The sequence below is a fragment of the Phaethon aethereus genome (assembly GCF_964289735.1).
Source record: "Phaethon aethereus genome assembly, chromosome: 1".
Taxonomy (NCBI): domain Eukaryota; kingdom Metazoa; phylum Chordata; class Aves; order Phaethontiformes; family Phaethontidae; genus Phaethon; species Phaethon aethereus.
In genome coordinates this window covers 31,512,490-31,532,805 of record NC_138575.1, presented here as the reverse complement: position 1 = coordinate 31,532,805, position 20,316 = coordinate 31,512,490, and the positions used below count along the sequence as shown (strand labels likewise).

Genomic DNA, 20,316 nt, shown 5'->3' with positions numbered 1-20,316 from the left:
TGGGAGGAAGAATAGAGAAGGAGGGTGGGAAGGAGACATAAAACTGGCAGGGAAATAGATTGTTAGCTACAGATAACAGCAAGTTTTGAGCTGCTTTGTTATATTCCCAGAAGTCTGAAAACTAAATGCAATGTTTAGACTCAGATAATATAAATCCAATATGTTGTCTTCAGTCAAAAGGGTAATTCAGTTATTAGCAATGCCTAAACTTTAGTCTGGCCATACAGGGGACTTGGATAGATTGAACGGTTTAATGATATTAAGGTTTTCTTTCTGGACCTGCACACTTCTGTTCAGCTACAACTACAACTGACTTGTTTATCAACCTCCTCAGCTTTCACGAGGTAACAAGCAATGAATGACTGACAGAAACATTACTAGTAGAAATGAAATGAAACAAAATGAAAAGAGAACAATGAATACCTGACCACTCATACTGAAGCTAAAGTTTTCATGGGAGTAGGACTGGGCCCATAAGCCACAAATGTGCACAAGAAACTCCTGATCAGAATGTTGATTACAAGCTTAACTCAATTCTGTTAGGAGAGAAAAAGTGACTACTCCTAAGCCCAGTAGAGAAAAGACATCTGATCATTAAGATACCTGATGAAAATATGTGGTACCTCCTGACAAGGAAAGCAACGGCAACATTTTTATTTTATTTTGGTACATATGTAGGAAAACAAATAGGAATAATTAAAAAAAAAATTATCTCTGAGTATTGTACTTAAGGAAGTAAATACAGAATGCACAGGTAGCCTGAATTACAAAGTAAAAATAGGAGTAATATTTCTTGTAAGTCTTCAGTAGACTTCAACATTTTAAAAACTCTGTAATGATACACATTTTATCTTTCTAGACTTGGTTGAAGTAAAGATTTCTGTGGAATCACTGACAGAATTTCTGTAGGTAGAATAAGAAGAGTTACTTCTTGTATTTAGAAACCAACTTTTCCACTTACAGCTTTCTGCATACTTTCAAAATATTATTGTTCTACAAACACTTATAACATGGAAAAATAATTTCCGTTTACATAGTACTAATTAATAACTTGCTTTCATGTTAAAGATGTCCTTTTTCTAGTTAAATTCCAGGATTTTTAAATTATATAAATGTAATTTTCAAAGTTGCTAAAGGCAGAAAGAATAACCTGATATTAATTTTAAACTACCAAAACTTAGGATATTCATAGACATGATATATTTCCCTGAAGAAATAAGTTTATTAACCTAGTAGCCTTCTATGACTGAGTGACCACATCAATGGACAAGGGAAGACCTATGGTCATAGCTCTGTCTGGACTTCTGTAAGGCCTTTGTCACGGTCCCCCAAAACATCCTTCTCTCTAAATTGGAGAGATACGGATTTGATGGGTGGACTACTCAGTCGACGAGGAATTGATTGGATGGTCGCACCCAGAGGGTAGTGGTCAACGGCTCAAAGTCCAGATGGAGATCAGTGAAAACCAGTGTCCCTCAGGGGTCTGTGTTGGGATGACTACTGTTTAATATATTCATCAATGGCATAGTGAGATCAAGGGCACCCTCAGCAAGTTTGCAGATAACACCAAGCTGAATGGTGCGGTTGACATGCCTGAGGGACAGGATGCCATCCAGAGGGACCTGGACAAGCTTGAGGAATGGGCCTCTGTGAACCTCATGAGGTTCAACAAGGCCAAGTGCAGGGTCCTGCACCTGGGGCGGGGCAACCCACGGTATCGATACAGACTAGGGGATGAAAGGGTCGTGAGCAGCCCTGCCAAGAAGGATCTGGGGGTACTGGTGGACGAAAAGCTGGACATGAGCTGGCAATTGTGTACTCACAGTCCAGAAGGCCAACCATATCCTGGGCTGCATCCAAATAAGTGTGGCCAGCAGGTCAAGGGAGGTGATTCTGCCCCTCTACTCTGCTCTGGTGAGACCCCACCTGGAGTACTGTGTCCAGCTCTGGAGCCCTCAGCACAGGAAAGATATGGACCTGTTGGAGCAGGTCCAGAGGAGGGCCACAAAAATAATCAGAGGGCTGGAACACCTCTCCTCTAAGAAAGGCTGAGAGAGTTGGGGTTGTTCAGCCTAGAGATGAGAAGGCTCCAGGGAGATCTTGTTGCAGCCTTCCAGTACTTAAAGGGGGCCTGTAAGAAAGATGGGGACAGACTTTTTAGCAGAGCCTGTTGCAATAGGACAAGGGGTAATGGTTTTAAACTAAAAGAGGGTAGTTTTAGACTAGATATAAGGAAGAAATTTTTGACAATGAGGGTGGTGAAACACTGGCACAGGTTGCCCAGAGAGGTGGTAGATGCCCCATCCCTGGAAACATTCAAGGTCAGGTTGGATGGAGCTCCAAGCAACCTGATCTCGTTGAAGATGTCCCTGCTCATTGCAGGGGGTTGGGCTAGATGGCCTTTAAAGGTCCCTTCCAACCCAAACTATTCTATGATTCTATGATTCTAAAATATACCATACATTTTAATAAGCAATGGATTATCCTGTTGCTAATTGGTAGGACATGAATTATTTCCTTTGTGTTCCATAAAAAGAGAAAATAATTGCATTTTCTTGAAGTGTCTTTATAATCCTCCACTCACATGACCTATAGGAAGCTAATTTTACAACTTTATACCTTCCTTCCTTTGAAATTATCTCTGAAAGAACATGCTGAGCTTTTCTTTTCATCATACCAACAAAATGCATCTTCTGTAATCAACCATCATTGAGTAATATACTTTATTTGTGCAAATATGCCTTCACTGCTATCACTCAAAAATGAAACTTCAGGAAATAGTAGGAAAATGTCCATAAGAACAGGGTCAACAGTGTCTCTACATTAGGTTACAAGATCAGAGAATTTTTAGTGACATTTGGTAGGGGTGCTTAACTGATGGGGTACAAAGTAGGAATACAACTGCAATAATGAGAACAGGGGTATCCCTTCAAAGAATTCTCACTCTTACCAAAGGATTTGCAGAAAGGAATGCTTGCAGAATTAGATTGAAACTTTTAAAAGACTGACTTACTAGACATCCAAGTTAATATCAACATCCATTTATTCATGAACTTATCTGTCAACAGCATTACAATTCTTCAGTATTCTACTGAGGTTTTCAATACCTTTAAATGGAAATTTTACATGTTTCTAACAGAAAAGTAATTTTAGTAATATTTTTGGATCAAATTCTATTTACTGTAAGAACATGTTAAAGGCAAAAAGCATGTTGGAGGTGAGGCTGTTTAAACCTACTTAAATTAGATTTCAACATGCGTATTGATTAATGAATGGTTGTTTCATCCTTTTATTATATACACCTTTCTGTGGTGTGAAGTACTTCTGCTCTATCAGCAACATGTTAGCCTGTTTGCAGACCTTTATTTCACTATATCTGTACTGCATTACGCTATCTACTGTACAAAAGTAGGATCTTATGGAACACATGGCAATGCTTTCAATGGCAGTACTGTGAACCACCTACCATCCATATAAATGTAACATCTTTTATATCTACACAGAAATATCTCCATTATATTAGCCTAACAAATCTCTAAAATGATTCACTATTTCTCCATGACCGAAGACATTCTTCTCGTTAAAATCCCTACAGAAGCTACAGGTGAGCAGTGGGGTTCTTGTGTAGCTGTGTGTAAAAACAGATAGCTGTTCCTTCCATGGATATACTGCTCTATAAACCTGAAGGTCTTTACGAAGTAATAAATCTACCTTTTAGATTTAATAGCTTAGTGTACATTTAACTTACATCATTCACAGACATATGCCAAAAAAATCCAACATCATTTTTTGCAGCAAAGTAGAATCTGTTAAAAAAGTATAGGAAGAACTTCCTAATAGTGGCATAGTATACTTTTTAATAACCTCTTCATTTGCAGGAAGGTTGTTTTTTCCACACAAGGCATAAACCACAATTTTTCTATCTTTTATTAATTGGGATGCTTACTCTCTTTAATGGAAGTAGGAACACCACTTTAGAGCGCCTTTGGGTCCCACGAGCAACGGTAGAAAGATGTTGGAATAAACTGCTAGGTAGGAAAAAAAAAACCCCAGTTGTTTTGGTAGGTCAGTTGGTTGACGTACCGAATATGTCATTTAAATAGCTTCCAGTTTAATACCATTGGAAATAATCAGAACCAATCTTCTCAGGAAAAAAAGAAATTGAGCAATATTATATAAACATTCAGCAAACATAAAATCAAGACACTGAGAACAAAAATTAACCTAGGTGCCAAAGTTTGTGAAGATAAAACAAAACCAGCCAAACTTCATTCACCCATATGACAACACTACAAGTCAGATATTAAAGAAGAGAATTGCAATTACTCATTTATATGGATAAATTCAACATGAGCTATTAGTGAAACCTGGCAAGATTTGCATGATTGGAATGTTAAAATACATAACCATAAGCCATCAAGTGAGAAATGTGCTGTGAAAATGAGAACTGATCTATTCACTTCAGGTTCAGTAAAAATTCTGAAGGAGTTAAGCCCTCTTCAGTGTTTGTATTACAGAACAATGTGAAAATAATATAATGTATCAGACTAAACTCTGCCCATGACTAGGTGTACTTCAGTATTCTGAGACAAAATGTAGAAGCATCATTTCTAAATAGCATAAGCAGACAGTAGAACCAGTAACAAATAATAAAAACCGACCCTATGGTACGTGACTGATTATGGTTATGTTATTGTTCTGGTTACATTAAGTAGTGTTTCATTTCTATAGACAGGGTTTTCAAAAAGAAATACAAGGTTAAGCCAATTGGACAACATGTTTAAAAGACTTGTTATTTTGAACACTCAAGAAAAACTTTAAATAAAAGTAGTGTACGTCTACCTACTTGACTACAGTATTCTCAGAGAGATATAAAGCTGCAGTTACACTGAAGTGCCCTCCCATTTCCAATTTTAAAAAATTAAGTAGACTGATCTTCAAAGATGCAAACTGTAAAAGAAGGACTTCAAATGATCATAAATCTGGGCTACTTTTTTCAAATAATGGACAAATCCCTTTTGTCTTTGGCTACTTAAGAAATTATGATCAGCTGTCAGAGCTACTAAACATGGATGAAACAAAAACTATGACTGTGAAATTTCTATTTCTAGGAATTACAACTACAAAAAATAATTTTTACATTTAATTAATGCCAAGAAAATAATTTCAATATTTTTTTCATAAAAAAGGAAAGTATATTCACCTACAAAAAGTCTATACACTTTACAGGTAGTTATACTATTTATTATTTGGCTAACCACCTAAATAATCTGTAAACTGTGATGATTAATGACATAAACAAAGCTATAGCAAGGCAGAAATACTCAGTTTCATTCTGAAAGCTTTTTGGTATATCTCTCCTGATTTTCAGTTGTTGCTCCAAAGGACACATGTCTCATAGGTCTTGTCAATCCTGTATGTATACCTCTCTTATCCCAGGGCATCAAAACAGAACTCTAGATGCTTATGTTTAGAAACATAACTATGAAAGAACAATCATGGACAAAAAGAAAATCCGTTATATTCCAAAGAAAATTAGTTATTTGATGGGAACTGATTTTTATCTAAGAAGTTATTTTAGAGTTAATGAAGCTCATTCCTACTTAGAAAAATGGTGCAGGGGGAGAGGGAGAAAGTTCCAGTGTTCTTGGAACATTAAATTGGTTTTATATGATTTCTTTAGGCATTTAGTAAGAAAACCTTCCATTTTCATTTGCCAAATTACTGTGACAGAACAAATACAAGTATTTACACAACATGAATTAATAAAAAACCTGAAATGAAATGCTAATATGAAATGTTGACATTCTTGCAGAACATTTGATATTCATTGAACCAACAATTTCAGCTTTTAAAAAGTTCCTTTGGAAAACGTTTAATTCTTTCTAAAGCTCATCCCACAAAGACATTCAAGTATAATGCTCATCCTACAGACATTCAAGACTATAAATCAACAGTCTTAAAAGCAACTGAATTTTTTATTAAGTCATTCCTCCCTTCAGATGAAGACGAAAACTACAAAATCTCTCTCACTTGCACATTTTTTTTTCCACCTCTCAGCTTCAATTATTTTTAAACTTTTTTTCCCAAAGTCCTTTTCTTTGCCTCGATGCAAAGATGGTTCCTCTCCCTTTCAGGATCATTATTAGTCCTTTGCTTATTTCCTGCTACTTTTGTTGCCATACTGTCACATAATTTCCAACACTGCTAGTAAGGACAGATGTTGTCTGACAATAAAAAAAACTATCAAGCAAACATCCTATTTGGAGGCAAAATATTTGAACAGCAAAATATAAATATTAAAGAAAGACCTGGAATTCTTAAAGAAAACGCTAGTGTAGAATTAATTAGCTAATGAGATGAAATATCTTGCAAGGAAACAAAGCATAAAAATGTAATGACATTCACATGAAAATAATAACAATAATATGGGAGTAAGGTAAAGCTGAAAAGGCAGGCATTTTGGGCAGATGGCCTATTCCTGATCCTAATAGCTGATGTTCTTTTTAACACTACAGTTTAGATAAGTGGAAAACAACTCCATCTGCCTTACCCTATTGTTCATTATTTGTGTTGATGACAATTTCACGCTGTGCTCCAAATAGCCATAATACTTTTGGGAATCACAAAGCTACATGCTGTATGTATTCAGGTGTGGAGAGCAATTTAGAATAAATAGCCAAAAAACCAATATATTAAATATCATAACAATTGTAGCTTCTTGATCCAAGACCGTTTACATTCACATGTCTACAAAATATACCCTCATAATATGGAAATTGGGATTTCTCCCACGAGTTGAATACACTGATTCTCTCCCACCCATTCAAAGTATAGAGTCACGCAACACCTCAATTACAGAACATTATTTCCTTTAGCAGGAATTCTCTACTAAAACAGAGAAAGGAAAGTAAGGAAAGTATATGGAAAAATACTTCCATACTGAAATAATTTCTTAGAAGAATGTAACAGCCATGGTAAATAATCATCTTTTTCCTTGCAAGAATTATCCATTAAAGAGACTACCAACATCTACAGATTATTGAGTTCTAAGCACTATGAATACAGGACTGTTTTCATTGTGTGTCCTGCTAGAGCTCAAGTGAAAACAAGTGCTGAGGACAGCTGTACACACAGGAGATAGTCTTCCACAGCTCAGTGCTAAATTAAGGGTCAAGGAAGGCTATGGCTCCTGTCCTAGATACTGCTTTCTGCTTCAAAATGTCCACGCATGAGACAAAACTACTTTCCAAGCCACCATCATGAAACAGTTAGTTTGATTCCTTTTGACAGATCAACCCAACTTTACTCTTTATCTCCATATGTCATGCAGATTTACACTTTTTCCCAGGACCAATGCAAGGATAGGATCCCTCCAAGACATTTGGTGTAATATATCACCTTGCAACTGCCTGTCACTGCTTGCACAGTATGGATTTGATCAGATAACGTTGTTAGCCAGATAGACAGCTCTCAGGTTCACACAGATAGGGAAGCAAACATGAAGAGTCCCATATTAATAACAAAGTGTTCATAGGTGATCCTTTCATTTCAGACTACTGCTGCAAATGAAAAAAACAAATAAGAACTGGACTCCTACAGAAGCAAGTATTTATTTCACTCTCCAGCACTTAAGATGACCTGAGAGCTAGGTGCCAGAACAGGGGACAGTAGGGCAATAAGAGTCTATTCTATCAACAGGTGACAGAAGACAAGGAAGAAATCAAGATGCAAAAATGAACCTATTTATCTTCTTTTTTAGGGACTAAACTCACTAAATATGATTTCTAATGACATCAAAACAGTGAAAGAATTACCTCGTTCATCTTTTTCAGCCTAGCAATTACACCATCTGGATCACTACACATTGAAGGATAGATAGATAAATAAATCGGATTATTATCTCTGCAAGACAAAAAAGGAACGAGGCATGCAACTGAGGTGTGCAACTACATGGACAACACAAAACTGAACAGAAAATTAATGCCGCTTTTCAAGCTAACTGAATAATTAGGAAACATAAAAACAACTCTCAAATCTTTCCTGGTAGTTAATTAGCTGCGCTTCAGAACCTCAACAGAGAAGAAGGAACATGCTCCTTTTAAAAGTAGAATAAACATGGGCTTTGCACTGGTCAAAGACAGACAAACCTCAAAGAGAAACATCTAATACTAATTTTGAAAAAGCAGTGATGGTAGTCTTCATCCATACACATTTATTCTAGTCCAGACCTAGACGCTATAAAGAAAGCATTAGAGCATTCATATACTACACTTTACAGGTCAAAGGGTTTACAGTTTTGTCATTTAGCATGTGAGCACAAGTCAGATTCCTTGAGATGGCTGTTGGGAATAACATTTGAGGGCAGAAACTTGTCAGAAATTCTTATTTTTTGGTATGAAATTGTACTCTCTGCTGTTAACATTTACAAAGTTTTTTTGTTTCTGTCTCCAACATGAACTTCAGCTAACCTTAAAAACATACAGCTTAATACTTTAGAGCACCAAAGATATTGGGTTACTGTCTGAAGACTACTAAAGACATGTAAAAGACAACGCTTTGACATAATGGTGGAATGATTTTATAGGACCATATGATGAAAATCATCAATTCCTATATATTCTATCATTTCAATAGAAGATAAAAAGGCTGAAAATAGAGTTAGAATTATCACATTTAAATTAAGTGCAAAGTGTCCAATAATTACGCAAAGTAAAACCTGACCATTTAAAGTCTCACTACAGTACAGCAACTACCATCATTACACTACAGGTAATTAGCTAGGTCTTTCTTTATATACCAGGTAATAAAAGGATTAAATTAAATCAAACTGTTACTATCAGTTATACTCTCTTAGATTAGTTTAATCTTACCTTAACATTTACTATAAAATGGGATAGGTAAATATATATTAGGTAGCTATTTAAGCAATGCATTTTTGTATAGTTAGTCAGAGTACAGTGTAAACAGCAATATAATAATAACTTCTGAGGAAAATTAAGTTATATAAATCCATTTTATATTACTTTGACTCAACATACTAAAATGTGGTCATATGCATTTTACCACTTCACTACTGGTTTTGTGTTTTACAAAAATTAAAGTGTTTACCAACCTTAAGTGTTAAAGACTTACATAATTGATTTCATAAATGCTTCGCAGGTATGTATAAGAAGTACATTCCCATTTTTTAGCAAAGTGTTATACTGAATATTCATGCTGCACACAATGCATTCCAGAATGTGAAACAATGCTTTCTTCCGCTAAAATACCCGCTTGCACAAATTTGCCTACCTATACCTAAATTATATAACACATGCACACCACTACCTCAATTCCATTTCTTCTGCAGCCATGTAAGAGGACTGCAGTATTCAAGCTAGGATACAATTCATCCCCATAACTTCCAGACTCTTAGTTTGATAAGTCCAGAGGAGCACTGTCCACTGTCACAGCACTTATAAATGTATATTTTCATTATCACGTCCAAATCAGCGTGTTGCCTTTCAGGCTGTTAAGAGTCAAATTCAAAATTTGTTCCTTTTCTTCCTTCCAGGAACTTCAACCTCTCTCTCACCCTTCATATTTCTTCCATTCATTTATCATTAATCTACTGTTTGCTCTCACACTAAATCACACCAGCCTGGGCATGCAGCCCTCCTTTTTAACCACATTCTACTTCATTCATGCTTCATCTTTTTTCGAGTCTTCTATGAAATGTATTCCCAAAGAATCCTTCTCTATGCTATTTATTATCATTTATAATATTTTATGCACAATTACATATTTAAAAAAAAAGAACACAAAAAAGCTGAATTGTTCTGTGGATTTGAGTGCAAATTTCAAGTGTAGACAGAAGAAAATTGTGACCCTGAAAACTATGCAGTCTGTTTGCCCACCTACTTCAGCAGTCAATTCTTCTTAAATGACATTATGTTAACTAAAGCTCACTTTCTCTCCCTTGTTCTTAGAAAAGCTGATTAAAATGGAGGATGTCCACTACTACTAGAGTAATTTTAAGTAAGTTATTTTCTAGCTTGTGTAATGTCTGGATTATTAGAAAGAGAAAACAGAAAGAGAATAATCTTACTATTCATCTAGGTTTTCAAAAGCATATTACAATTTACAAGCATATATCAATAAACACATTACACCAAAGCACATATACATACCAAACAGAAAAGTCTCCTGCTGCCCTGAACATCAGTTAACTAAACAGTGTAGAATAAAAGAAACAAAAATATATTGTCAAAGTGTTTTTTTTCTTTTCCACATCAAAAAGTAGGTAAGTGCCCACCAGTACTTCCTCATACAGCAACAGCATTTAGGTGTGTAACTTTCACTGAATTTAACAGACTCTAGACTCTGACCTGTTTGGGTGTTTTGGACATTACGAAGCATGCCCCTGGACGATCGAAAGCCTGGACCCGTGAACCATACATATCTGACTCATAGCCCTCAAAAATTTGCACATGCATGGATCTACTAAGGGCAGTATAAAAGCAATGTACACTATTCATTTAATTGAAAATATTACATATATTTTTAATTAAGACAAAATGGGAAAAGAACAATATTATTTATTTAAAATGCTTAGAATAGAATACTTTGTGGAGAGCATCTGTTTCAGTATTAAATAATTCAATATCCATCAAAGAAATATTGGATAGTCTAGAATTTTAAGTATCAGCAAAGGAATGTTCTGTATGTTCATATATTACCTAATTACAAACAAAACTAATATGCCATACAATGTATTGTAAATGACTTTATTTGAAGATAACACAGATAATATAGGTTTCCCTCAGATTGTTAATCCTCCTGACCTAAAAAGTTTGCAAGTGCCTGCTCCTGCTATTCATTTCTAACTATCAATTATCTTCCCACAGGTTTTCTTCAGGCTTCAGCTTGTCTTCCTCCTCCTTTTGTCTCCTTCATTTGAAACTTTGTTTTTGCTTCAATTATCTTACACGTGACAGTTCCCTGTCTTTGTGTGTAATGCAACATCATTCTCCCACTATTAGGATCTCTTCTTTTGTTTAACATTCTGGCACAGAACTCTACTTTTCCCTTCCCAAAATTAATATTCCATCACACTGGATGTGTGTAGAATAATCTAAATTCTTCTTGCTAGAATCCTTACATTGACTATGCCAAATTGTATGTATAATGAGATGACTTTCCAGTGAGTAGGGGTTTACTTTAATCAAGAATGTGGAAACTATCTCATAAATATTCAGAAAATAGAGAGAAGGTCTAAGAAAAGAAAAAAAAAGTTTAAAACAAAAAATGGTAGATTACAAACCTTGTGTTGGTAACAAATCAAGTGCAGACCACGTAAGTATTACAAATAAAAGTGAGGAAAAATCAGGAACTGTAGATAAGTCAACAGTAAAAACCACATTGTAACATCGGATGATAGAAATATTTTAGAACAAATCAGAAAAGAAGAGAGCTGGAAAAATGTGGCCAAAGAGGACAAAATTGCTAAAAGATTAAGTTTGCAATACCACTAAATCAATAACTATGAGAAAAAAAAAAAAAAAGTTGAATTAACAAAGAGGTGTTATAGGTACTTTTAATGATGGTGAAGGAGAAAAATAGGGTAGAGGAAAGGTACAGGAAAGATTGTTGAAGAGGAACGAGTTAAGACACCGAGCCCAACCCCAAGAATTAAAGGTAGCAAGAGATGAGTCAGTAGTTGGAAGCAAATTTTGGACAATGGGAAGTGACAGTATTATCAAAAACTGAGAAAAATTAATGATAAAGAGATGAAGAAACAACCAGGGAAAACAAGTGAGCTTGAAGATACCATGAAATATACATATCCAGAAGTTTCAAATGACAAGACTTAACAAGAATGGGGAAGAGGGACAAGACAGCAGGACTATGTGCTTTGATTTGGCCAAAATGTTTAGTACAGAAAAAAGCTGTAAGAAGCCTGACCTTATGAGTATTCTGAAGTCAACAGGAAACAATCATGCTTAAGAGACAAATCATAATTTCCGTACCTTATGAGTCATAATTCACCAAGTATCAAGGAAGAAGTTACAATACTAATTGTAAAACAACAAGTACAAAATATTTATTAGAACATGAAAAGAAGTAAATGCTTAAGCAATGAAAAAGAGCATGATTGGAAATTCTGGCTAAAATGAGGAAGGCAGATATAACAGGTAGTGTCGTTTGGAAGTTTTCATCCAGAAGACAGTTGAAAGCTAATACCCTGTTATTATCAGCAAGTTTGCAGATGACACCAAGCTGAGAGGTGCGGTCGACACGCTCAAGGAACGGGATGCCATCCAGAGGGACCTGGACAAGCTCGAGGAATGGGGCCCTGTGAATCTCACAAGTTTCAACAAGGCCGCGTGCAGGGTCCTGCACCTGGGTCGGGGCAACCCACGGTATCAATACAGCCTCGGGGTGAAGTGACTGAGAGCAGCCCTGCCAAGAAGGACTTGGGGGTACTGCGGGATGAAAAGCTGGACATGAGCCAGAAATGTGCATTCACAGCCCAGAAGACCTACCACATCCTGGGCTGCATCTGAAGAAGTAGGGCCAGCAGGTGGAGGGAGATGATTCTGCCCCTCTGCTCTGCTCTGGTGAGGCCCCACCTGGAGTTCTGCACCCAGCTCTGGAGCCCTCAGCACAGGAAAAACATGGACCTGTTGGAGCAGGTCCAGAGGAAGGCCACAAAAGTGGTCAGAGGGCTGGACCACCTGTCCTCTGAGGACAGGCTGAGAGAGTTGGGGTTGTTCAGCCTGGAGAAGAGAAGGCTCCGGGGAGACCTTACTGCAGCCTTTCAGTACTTAAAGGGGACTTATAAGAAAGATGGGGACAGATGTTTAGCAGGTTCTGTTGTGATAGGACAAGGGGTAATGGTTTTAAACTACAAGAGGGTAGTTTTCGACTAGCTCTAAGGAAGAAATTTTTGACAATGAGGGTGGTGGAACACTGGCAGAGGTTGCCCAGAGAGGTGGTAGATGCCCCATCCCTGGAAACCTTGAAGGTCAGGTTGGACGGTGTCTGAGCAACCTGATCTAGTTGAAGATGTCCCTGCTCATTGCAACAGGGTTGGACTTTAAAGGTCCCTTCCAACCCAAAGATTCTATGATTCTATGATTTTTTGATTCTATGATTAATCCAAATACTACCATAAAGAAATCTCGGAGGGAAGGAGACACTGCTGCCTCTAATTAAAGACAGAGCTCAAGGTCAAGGAGCCGCTTAATAATTTCAATTATAATGCCAGTAATAACCAATTAGGGTTTGTGATTTTTCTAAACATTACCAGAGCCACACAAATTTTTATTGTTGCTTTTAAGAAGCCTCAAATTTTTTTTACAAATAATTAATTCTAAAGGATTAACTCAAAAAAAACATTTAAAGGCAATAACAAAAGACACTGGAATGTATTCAAGTTTATTCTAAATCATATCCAAATCAAGTGTATTCCACTAAAGAAGAAGCCAGTCATTGTCACACAGAATAAAAGCTTGAAGAAAAAGAAAAAGGAAGAGCAGGAGTAGAGGGAAGAACAAAGAAAACAAAAATAATAAAATTAAGAAAAGAAAAGATGGAAGACAAGAATGATTCAATTTAATATTAAGTTATACAAGTTAATATATGAAAATACTGATGCAAAAGAGTTAGACAGAATACGGTGACTGAAACTTTTTTTAAAAAGGGATTTCTTTTTTTTTAAACCCATTTTAAAACTGTTAGTAAACTAACCGAAAACTCAGTGAGAACTTGGAAGCAATGCATAAGCCAACTAGGTCTCTGTATGTAAAAACAGAGATTATCTGTTGAGTTTCTGAGGATATATCTACACTTAAAGATGCTTCTCGTGCAATTTGGAGAGATCTGAATTAGCAAGTCCATAAAATGCTGTGCAGCACTTCAAGGCTTTTACTAAGTTGGGTCCCAGTGCATTTAAACATTATTTGTCTGACAGAAAGGCACATTAGCTTAATATCACTCCCACCAGCCCTGATTATCTGGGAAAGACTCCGCATTCATATACCTAGATTGTACCCACAAAGGTGCTAAAATACACAGTACTAGCCATGGTAGTTTGGACAACAACAATCCACACCCAAAGGTTAGTGATTAATGGTTTGTACTGTTTAGGGACCGGTCACAAACGGTGTTCCTCAGGGATTTACCCTGCTTAGCATTTTTATCAGTGACCTGGAGGAGGAGACAAAATCTTTATCGGTCTGACAACACTAATTTGGAGTATGCTGTCAATATATTTGTGGACAGTGCTGCCATTTTGAGGGATCTAGAAAGGATGGGGAATTAGGCCAACAGGTTGTCATGAAATTCATCAAGGAGACCTATAAAGTGCTGCACCCAGGATGGACTAACTCCTGAATGAGTACAAACCTCGGAGTGCCTCACTGGGAAGCAGCTCTGCCAAAAAAGATCTGGGGTTCCTAAGGACAGTTGCCTAATAGTATACTGGGCTGTAATAACATGAAAGTAGCCTGTAGATTGAGGAAAGCAATTATTCCCCTTTACTCAGCACCTGTTAGACCACCTCTGTAAGACTGTGTCCAACTTTGGATCCCCATTTGCACCCCTATACGAGACATTGATCAGCTGGAGAGAGCTTAGCAAGTGGGTCCCAAGCTGTCAGGGGCTGGAGCACTTGCCCTGCGAAGAAAGTCTGAGGCAGGTGGGCTTGTTCAGCCTGGAAAAAGAAGGATTGGGGGGAATAAGTAGTAACCTTCCAGTATCTAAGAGGTGGCTACTAAGAAGACAGAGCCAGGCACATTATTGAAGTGCACAGCAGACAAATGAGCGATGACAACCATAAATTGAAATTAGCGGGGGAGGGATTTTAACTAAATATAGGAAAAAGAATTAATTATGAGGAAAATAATCTTGGGAAGAAGTTGCACAGAGATGTTATGAAATCTGCGTTCTTGGAGGTTTTTCACACACACCTGCACAAAATCATAAGCAACATGATCTCATTCACAGTTGATCCTGTTTTGAGCAGGAAGTTGAACTACATGACTTATCTTCCAACCAATAATTCTGCAGACGAACTATATCATGTGATGTAAACTGCTTAGAGAAGCAGAAATATTTTAGCTGAAATGACTCCAAAGTTTTGTTCAGGAACATCCTTTTATTCCTTTTTAAGTGATTCAAAGAGTTCTTCTTGCAGACACACTCTAGTTTGAGTGGGTTGTTAGGCCTTTTAAATCTCTAAATTTTAAAACTGTATTCATAATGCAGACAGGTATTTTCATACTTTTTCAATATGTGGCCATATTTTATTTCAAATAAACTTAGGCTACTTTTTGGAATAAATTCTTAGCAACTTCTTACATGCCTTTTCCCATATTCTACTATTTTCATTATGATGGTCCTTCTATGTATCTAAATGTCATATTTTGGATAAATAGAGCAACAGGCTGTGAAACTGAATATAAGAATGTTTCTGTCTTTTTGTTTTTCCAATGCAGACATGAGTAACTAGCTATAACTAGCATCCATTTTTCTAGAATATAAAAAAATTAAAATAAGTCAATCAATATGAAAAAAACATTCAAATTACCTTCCCCCTTTCAAAAAAAGTATGCAACTTTGACAATCCAGAACACCTTTCCTCTCATATTGCTAATTATTTCAAAATTTCATTTCTTTGGGGCATAGTTTTGTTCTATACCTTCAGTCCTTCCTTCTTAACATTTCACTTTGTTTTCAACCTTGAAATTTCAGTTTGATTAAGGATAATTCTCTTATAAATAAGGTAATGTCCCAGACTGTATGCCTAAACATACAGTTTCACCACTATGATGACAGTGCCACAAAACTTAAGAACTTGGAAAGCACAGACTACTTTACAACATAAAAATATTTCTAAAGTGGTCCAGAGGCAAAGTTTAGCCCAAACAAAACCTTGCTCAGAGCTTTAGATAGTCCACTGGAAATGTAGTAATTAATAACAGTAAAATGGACAAGTGGAAAGAGTAGGTGAAAAAAAAAAGATACAGAAGAGAACTAAAAAATGGAGACAGAATCCACCCATTCCTTCAGGAAAATTGCTGGAAATATACATGGGAAATGCAGTAGAAATCACGACATTCGGTCACCAAGGAGAGAGCTGATAATAAGCAGGACTTACAAATGGATATGAGATAATACCATTGGCTAGTGGGAATAAGGAACAGATTAGAAAATAAATTTTCTGGTAATCTAAGCTACAGATATATTAAGTTCTGTTTATTAAGCAATCGATTAACAATCAAGTATATACATAGGAATGTAATGATAGTTATATTCAAATCACAAGTTTGCCTAGTTTGGTATCCTGTCTATGACAATATTCAACAGAAGATGCCTAGTGAAAAGCATAGGACCAGGGTGATTTTCCGTGATACTTCCCATAATAAACCCTACTGCCTCCTTGAATGCCCAGACCTTGGGGACTTCCTCATCCAGGGGAACTTTCAGGTACTTTCATGTTTAACAGCTTTTCATGGACTCTTCTCTCATGAATTCATGTGAGCAGTTTTCAAATCTATGTAAGTATTTAGCATTCAAAGCATCCTCCTGATGTGCCAATGAGTTTTAATTATGTTTTACCAACAGGCTACGGAGATATGTGATTTTTTTTCAGACAGATGCAATTATAGAGGCCTTTACTTTTTAGTAAATGCAGAGGGGTCACAAACATTTTTCCTTTTAACTAAAAGGTCAACTTTCTCAACTGTTTGGTAAAACTTATGTTAGAATTCTAATGTAGCCAACATCCTAAAATAGATGCTACATTATATTAGGTTATCTGACTAAAGGATAGGCATATTAAACACACCAACGACACTGACCACAGTGGCAAGTGGAGGAACCCTACTAAACTAATCTGTGAAAACAAAGCACGCTAAATCAGCACTCTTGAGACCATTAAAGAATGATTAGACTGTTGTCCTTGGTCTGAAACCCTACCAGGTAACTCAAGGAAAGAAACTTCCTCCCCAAACACTTTGAAATCTAAAGGCGATTAGTGCCTGAAGAGGCATTAAGGATTATTCTGGGACAGAAAGGGAGAAGAATTTGGGGATTGTGTAAAATCTGCTATGGGATGTTTTAAGCAGAAGGAGGAAAGGCAGGAGGAAAGAATCAAGGTGAATTTGGTGGATGAAAAGCCCTGGGTCTTACAATGCAGCAAAGTTGGCTCTAGCAGACTACAAAAAAAACTTCCCTGCATCCTGAAGTTCGTAGGATCCAGTACCTCTAACACAGTTTCTAAGGTTACCCTATCAATAAAAGTATTTAGCATAAGTAATAATATCTGACGTGATGTCTGGTTTAATCTCACAATCACTATATATGTAAATAAGTGTGCTTTTCTAGTTTAAAAAACAGCTTCCAGTTTAAAAATATTTTATTACAAAACTTTCCCAAACTATTTTCACATTTTCTTTCCCCTTTACAGCACAAAATAAACTCACTGCAACATCACCACCACAGGCAATAAGAATTGATCAGGGATAGGATTATTGGTTCTGACGTATGCTGACAAATAGTCTGACTAGTTTTCTCTAAGACTTCAAAAACTACACCACTGAAATAACTTGGTTTTTGTCCACAAGCAAAAGAACTGCCTGTTACTAAAGCGAACAATCCTTGCTTCTACCTTTGGGATCCTAATAACTAACCATTCAAATCGGCAGCACCAACCAGGGTCAAAACCTTATTGTGTCCTGAGGAAAACATTTAGGAGAGCCACACCTTAATTAGTCATGCTACCTTTGGTGAGAAAACGTTCAAAAAAATCAACTGCTTTAATTTTACCATTTGTTATTATTGTGCTCCTTCATTTAGAACAATAATTAATTACATCAGTTTGAGTTTGGTACCCTTCTCTCACAATAAGCCAACTTAGTAATATTTTGTTTGACTAATAGCTCTTACTCTTGTGTCATAGCTGATGCCTGCAATCTTGACATTGTCTCCTAAGCACTTATCAAATTTTCACTCAGTTACAGCCAGTCTAAGGTCCACCTGTATCCCCATCCCTGATATTTTCTTAGCTTCCTTCACAAACTCAGTGGAAAATACTAGATGCAGGGACTGTGATTAGAATGTCCGTTTCTTAAAGTCTTGAGTCATATAGGTCTCCATTAATCATTGTTCCTGAAACTAACAAGTCAATCATGCTACCACAGCAATAATTCCTTTCTTTTGTCAAGTTGCTAATGATGGAAGACCTTGTAATATTTATGTTTGTACCAAATTTTCTACTTGTGTATTCTCCTCCCTAGAGTCCACTTTTTAATTCCAGACTAAAATACCAGGTAGGTAAGTGAGAAGGAAATCTCCATTCTCTTTGCAGCTTCAGATTCTTTCTGCTCCATGCTAGTCAGAACAGCAAATGCAACTTATTTAACGTAATTTCATACTAATCGTGCATTTGACTGCATCATTACCTTGATGTCTTTCCTTGATTCAAATTTCACATTCATCTCAACTGTTAAAAAGCCACCATTTCTTTCTTTTTTTTTTTTTTTAATACTGGGAAAGCTTGAGACTTTGATATTGTATCAGAAATAATATCTATAAAATATACTGGTTAAACTCTTCCCATTAATCTAGGAAATTTCAAAGCTCTTAAATATTTTTCATGGGTCTTAATTTATTTAAACCAGTAAAGCAAAATATTTAGTAATTTCTAATATTTTATTCTATTTACTTCATCTTTATAGAGAATTCACACTTCAATTGATTTGTAGATACTAGTAAAAAAATCATCTTATGCAGTTAAGATGGTCAAGTTTCACTTTTAAAGTATTTTCCTGTTAAAACAGCTACTTCAATGTAAACTTTATATATAAATTTTGACAGCATATAGTGCAATGAATGCACAAGTCTCCAACCCAGTCTACAATACTGTAAAATCAATTGTTCTCTGAATGACTTCTCACATACACTCAGCGTGAATTACTGCTTTATAAAGTACATGGATATTTTTCCCTTGTGTATAACACAATACACCGTGTATCTAGTTAGAAAAAGGAGACAAAGACTTATATTTTCTACTGCTTATTCAAATTATGTGTATTAGAAATCTAACTTTTTAATTGTCTCAAGATGTTACACTGAACAATTCTCCTAATTTCTATGAGCAACTGGTTAGCTCACACATCCTTGCTTTCTTCTTTCTATTTAAAAATAAAGGATTCCCAGTAATTCCATAGTAGAATGCGTCATTCTTAATCCTACATAATACATATTAAAAAGTATAGATCACAGAATCACAGAATCACTAGGTTGGAAAGGACCTTCAAGATCATCAAGTCCAACCATTAATCCAGCATATGTCTTGTAGCATAATACTTATATATAAGTATTACTTATAATAACCAACAACTACTGCAAATGGCAGAAATTACAAGGTTGATTCCCACTTTAAGAAACAACAAAAATCAACATTTAGATTACCACTATTTTGTTAATTCATCTTTGCAATTTTCTAATCTTGCAATCATTGAGTTCAAGACTAGATACTACAATAAAATGTATCACGTACTTAGGCATGTAAGTGCTTATAAACTCAGACCCAGAGTGCTGTGGTGGTTGCATCATTTGCTCTATCAACTTCGGTTCAGGTTATACATGTGAGTATATTCAATATGAGACATCCATGTGTTCAAAAGATTCATTCAAACTGCCTCTCCAGCATTACTCCCAAAACATCACTAATTACTTAACAAATTCTGGCATTTCACCATTCTACCATGTAAGCAAGTACATTTTATAACACAGTAATATAGAAGTACAGTTAAAAAAAAAGCTTTACCGACTATAGCACCTAAAAGGACGCTACAAAAATTGAACCAGCCTTTGGAAGCTATTTCACCGAAAATTAACTCCAGAAATATATGAATTCAGTGGTAGCAGTTCAGCTATCAATATGCAAGCTAAATAACACAGACACATTAAAAAATGAAATCCACAAAAGAAGCAATTTTATTAAACTTTTTCAGGATTAGAATTAAAATTAACTTGAGCCAGAGGCAGATCTTATTTTGCAGCGAGTGAGGTTCAAACCCAGCAGAGTTTTATAAATCTCCCTAAATAATTTCTGTGATATAGTGACATGGAATGGCCGCATAATACAACAGAGGTGTAGATGAACAGTATTGCAAAAGCCCAGTGTCTATTATTATCAAGATGACACAAAAAGATTGTAAGATTTGTTTGTTCTTGGGGATGGGTCTCAATTATCCCTCTGCATCTTTAGCATGTGTTTTATTTATTTATATTCACAAAATTACTACTTTATTGCAGAATCAC

The 20,316-nt window shown here is 36.0% G+C and overlaps 1 protein-coding gene across 1 annotated transcript in view; it reads right to left on the bottom strand.

Annotated features, from left to right (window-relative positions):
- Positions 1 to 20,316, bottom strand: part of IMMP2L (inner mitochondrial membrane peptidase subunit 2) — a 482,301-nt gene that overhangs the window by 285,229 nt on the left and 176,756 nt on the right. The gene's annotated exons all lie outside the window — the stretch shown is intronic.